This window comes from Rattus norvegicus, chromosome 15, assembly GCF_036323735.1.
Source record: "Rattus norvegicus strain BN/NHsdMcwi chromosome 15, GRCr8, whole genome shotgun sequence".
Lineage (NCBI taxonomy): Eukaryota > Metazoa > Chordata > Mammalia > Rodentia > Muridae > Rattus > Rattus norvegicus.
In genome coordinates, this window is record NC_086033.1 from 39,836,204 (window position 1) to 39,841,033 (window position 4,830).

Genomic DNA, 4,830 nt, shown 5'->3' on the forward strand with positions numbered 1-4,830 from the left:
TGCTTGGTCCCCACTTGGTGGAACTGTTTGGGAAGGAATAGAAGTGCAGCCTTGTTGGAGGAGGCGAGACACTGAGGGTAGGCTTTAGGTTAAAATAAATAAATAACAGAAGAACGAGGCAGACCTAGTCTTGCTCTCTCTCTGCCTGCAGTTCGGGATCAGATGTGAGCTCTCCTCCAGCACCCTGTCTGCTCCAAGCCCCCAGTCTTGATGGTCACAGACCAACTCTGGAACTGTAGGAATCCCCTCAGGTAAACACTTTCTTCTATAAGTTGCCTTTGCCGTGGTGTTTCCTCACAGCAGTAGAACAGTACCTAAGACACGTGCTGTCGATGTTACTGGCATTTTAAATTTTAATTTTTTTAAGAATTTTTAAATTTTGCGTGTATTAGTATTTTGCCTGCATGTATGTCTGTGTGAAGGTATTGGATCCCCTGGGACTAGATTAACAAACACGTGTGAGCTGCCATGTGGCTGCTGGGGATTGAACCTGGGGCCTCTGGAAGAGCAGCCAGTGCTTTTAACTGCTGAGCCATCTCTCCAGCCCCTTAATTATTTTTAATTGGTATATAATTGAACGTACGTATGGGAGTACAGTGTGGTTTTCAAAGGCTACATTTATTTGTTGTGTGAATGTAGTGCGCCAGCGGTAGAGAATGACTCACAGGGACCTTTGTTCCTTCCACTGTCTGGACTGGAGAGATACAAGTCAGGTCCTCCGGAGGGGCAGCAAGGACTGGAGAGATACAAGTCAGGTCCTCCGGATGGGCAGCAAGCAGCTTTTCTCTGAGCTGTCTCCCCAGCCTAGAACGATGTCGTAAAAGCTGGATAACAGCCTGCACTGGCCAGACCATATTAGCATGTCCATCACCTTTGAAGTCCTTTCTTGAGAGTTGGGGTAAAGTGTGGGTTTAGCATATAGGAGGCACTGGGTTCACAAAAGTAAATACGTAAACAAACAAACAAACAAACAAACAAACAGGTTTTTTTCCTAGGTCTTTAGAAAAAATGTTGTCTGATTTGTGTCTGGCCCCGTAGGTGACCCTGTGCTGCTGCTCTGGCTTAGCGTGCGACTAAAAGCTGCTTCGTTCCTTGGCAGACTGCACACTTTAGCTACCAGATGGTTAATTCCCTCTAGCTGTGTCTGTCTAGGCCAACTACTTACAGTGAGCCTGCATTTACTCCTTTGGATAAGAACAGGACTTAGGAGATACAGCCTTCTGCCCTAGAAGCAGAGGGCGCAGAAAGCAGCGGCTTCACCTTACAGCAGGCGCGGGCTGGGGCTAGCGCGCCCCCTGGAGGCCAGCCACGGGAACCGGCTGCTTCCAAGATCAAGCCGTCTGTAAAGTTTCAATGCACCCTAGGCTAGTGAACAGCTTGGAAAGTAGGGCTATTTAGAGCCTTTGACATCCTTTTCTTGGGGGCCTAGGGAAGATCCTGGGGCCGTTCGCAGATCCTCAGGCTGCTGAATTGACCACATTGGCCACACTGAGAAAAAAGAAACTTATTTGTTTAGCCGACATTTCCTGAATATCCAGTCTACTCCGTGTCAGTCTCCCCTGGGAGACGCTGAGAAACCCCTCACCCAGCTTTTTAAAATGTGCTCCCTTCTCATACTTACACGGCAAGTATTTTACAGGCCGAATCTATCTCTCCAGCCCAACAACGTGTTTCAAAAGTTCTTCAAAGTTTTGTGTGGTGGCGCTCCACTTTAGTCCCAGCATTCTGGAGACTGAGGCAGGACAATCTCTGTGAGTTCAAGGCCATGCTGGTCTACATATAGAGACCTCACCCAGGGCTACCTTGTGAGGCTCTATTTCAAAAAAGCAACAAAAATATCCCACAAACAAACAAACTTGTGCTTACAAGTTCCTCATTCGGTGTCACAGAGTCAACGTTAAAACCAGCAGTTTAGAAAAGTTTCTCTATCGTGGTGTAGTGGGATCCAATATCCAGGAAGACAGTCTTCCTGTCCTGTAGACCAAGGAAAGGAGACCACATCTGTCTTGAGTGCTACACCTGGATCTAGTTCTGCACACTTTTTTGTTTGTTTGTTTGTTTGTTTGAGGTTTTGTTGTTGTTTTTGAGACAGGATTTCTCTATGTAGCCTTGCCCAACCTGGAACTTGCTATACAGACCAAGCTGGCCTTACATTCACAGAGATCTATCTCTGGCCTCACCCCCAGTGCTAGAATTAAAAGCATGTGCCACCACACTAAACCCCCTCCTCTTTTTTATTCAAGCATGCAGGTTCTTACATTGGTCAGAATCAGAGAACCCAGCCAGAAAAAAATGTATATAGAAAACAAGAGAGGAAAGACCCGCATGGAAAGAAACAGCAGGGGTTGGGGGAGTATGGACAAGGGGAATGCCTGAAAAAGATGCTCAGGGTAGAAGAGATGTCCTGGAACCCACTGGAGGAGAAGACGGTACAAACAGTACCAAGTGATGGGGTAACTCACCACCAACTCATACAAGGCTGCATAGAGAGACCCTGTCTCAAAACAACAACAAAACTCCAGCAAAACTGAACAAGTGGATCAAACCAGTTCCACAACTGTACCTTCAGGGGTTGCGCTTGAGGTGAGGATCAATTGTCTTGTTATTCTTCCCCTTATTCACAGGCCTTGGGAGAATAACGGTGCTGTCAGCCCTCTTGAGTTGCATGCCTTGTAAGACACAGTTGTTTTTTCTCCTTTAATTCTTTGAGAATTTTATACATTATATATTTGATCACAGTCACACACCCCAATTCTCTCAGAGCTGCCCACTTCCTTACCTGCCCGACTTTGTGTTGTTCCCCCTCCCCCATTAAGTCTGACCTATGTTTCCCAGACACTCTTGGATATTTGCATTCCGCTGGAGGGTCATCAACCTGCTATAAGGGCGATTCCTGAAGACTGGAACCCCAGACTCAAAGAGTACGCATCAGCAAAGAGACTTTGTTTATTCTGCAGAGAACCTGCATCCAGGGGTCCACCATACATCAGGATGAAGACAGAGGTGTGGACTTTGCAGGGGCAATTTAAAGACTGTTAGGGGGAGTGGGTGAGTTTTACCTTTCTTTCTTTTCATTGGTTGGCTCTACCTCCATGGGTATGGGTGCCTCTGTGACTGGTTAAGGCTCTGGGAAATTTTGGGGACTTTTGCTGATTAACTATTCTTGGCTCAAGCTAGGTGATGAGGCAGCCTACTGATTGGCAGCCCATGAGCGGTGTTTTTATTTCTGGAATTGTCTTGTTTTGGATTTTTCCAGTTCTGGGAAAACAGAAACTTAGGCCTAGTCTCCCAAACTGCCGGTTTGCAACCTGTCATGGAGTCAGCCTGGCTCTGGCTAACTCCGTCCTCTCACTACCTGTGGTCACATGTTAAGGAGACTGTTATCAGTTATCCACTGCCAAAGTTCCTCAGCTAGGAATGAGACTTTGTGCCTGATCCAACCTCTGCATGCTGGGATTTTGTCTGGCTCGAACACTGCTCTGAGTTCATACAAATGGCCCTGCTGTGTCTGGAAAACACTGCTTTCCAGTAATGTCCTGCCACCTCTGGCTCTTCTAAACCTCCCACCTCCTCTTTCACAGTGATCCCAGGTCTAAGGGAAGGGGGAATCCCACTGAGGGCTGAGCAATCCACAGGCTCTTTATTTCGTTTTGTGTTTTTATTGTGCTTTTGTTTTTTTGTTTGTTTGTTGTTGCCATATTTTTTAGACAAGACACACTACAGAGCAATAGAGATTTAAAAAATGTATGGTATTGGTACAGAGACAGGCAGGTAGATCAATGGAATAGAATTGAAGACCCAGAAATGAACCCACACACCTATGGCCACTTGATCTTTGACAAAGAAGCTAAAACCATCCAGAGGAAAAAAAGACAGCATTTTCTACAAATGGTGCTGGTTCAAATGGAGGTCAGCATGTAGAAAGAAGAATGCACATTGATCCATGCTTATCACCCTGTACAAAGCTCAAGTCTACGTGGATCAAAACCACATAAAACCAGATACACTGAAACTAATAGAAGAAAAGTGAGGAAGAGCCTTACACACATGGACACTGGGGAAAATTTCCTGAACAGAACACCAATGGCTTATGCTCTAAGATCAAGAATCGACAAATGGGACCTCATAAAATTGCAAAGCTTCTGTAAGGCAAAGGACACTGTCATTAGGACAAAAGGGCAACCAACAGATTGGGAAAGATCTTTACCAATCCTACATCTGATAGAGGGTTAATATCCAAAATTTACAAAGAACTCAAGATGTTAGACTCCAGAGAACCAAATAACCCTATTAAAAATGGGGTACAGAGCTAAACAGAGAATTCTCAACTGAATAAAATTGAATGGCTGAGAAGCACCTAAAGAAATGTTCAACATCCTTAGTCATCAGGGAAATGTAAATCAAAATGACCATGAGATTTCACCTCACACCAGTGAGAATGGCTAAGATAAAATACTCAGGTGACAGCAGATGCTGGCAAGGATGTGGAGAAAGAGGAACACTCCTCCATTGCTGGTGGGATTACAAACTGGTACAAACCACTCTGGAAATCAGTCTGGCAGTTCCTAATTGGACATAATACTACCTGAGGACAAAGCTATACCACTGCTGGGCATATACCCAAAAGATGCTCCAACATGCAATAAGGACACATGCTCCACTATTTTCATAGCAGCCTTATTTATAATAGCCAGAAATGGGAAACAACCCAGATATCCCTCAACAGAGGAATGGATACAGAAAATGTGGTACATTTACACAATGGAATACTATGCAGCTATTAAAAATAATGACTTCATGAAATTTGCAGGCAAATGGATGGATCTAGAA

At 45.0% G+C, this 4,830-nt stretch overlaps 1 long non-coding RNA gene across 1 annotated transcript; it reads right to left on the reverse strand.

Moving 5' to 3' along the window:
• Nucleotides 1–937: 937 nt before the first annotated feature.
• LOC120097167 (uncharacterized) lies at nt 938–4,116 on the reverse strand. The gene is made up of 4 exons (XR_005494394.2): nt 2,876–4,116; nt 2,564–2,669; nt 1,867–1,974; nt 938–1,732 (listed from the first exon to the last, which is right to left on the reverse strand). It is a non-coding gene; the product is annotated as an uncharacterized LOC120097167 (long non-coding RNA).
• Nucleotides 4,117–4,830: the final 714 nt, after the last annotated feature.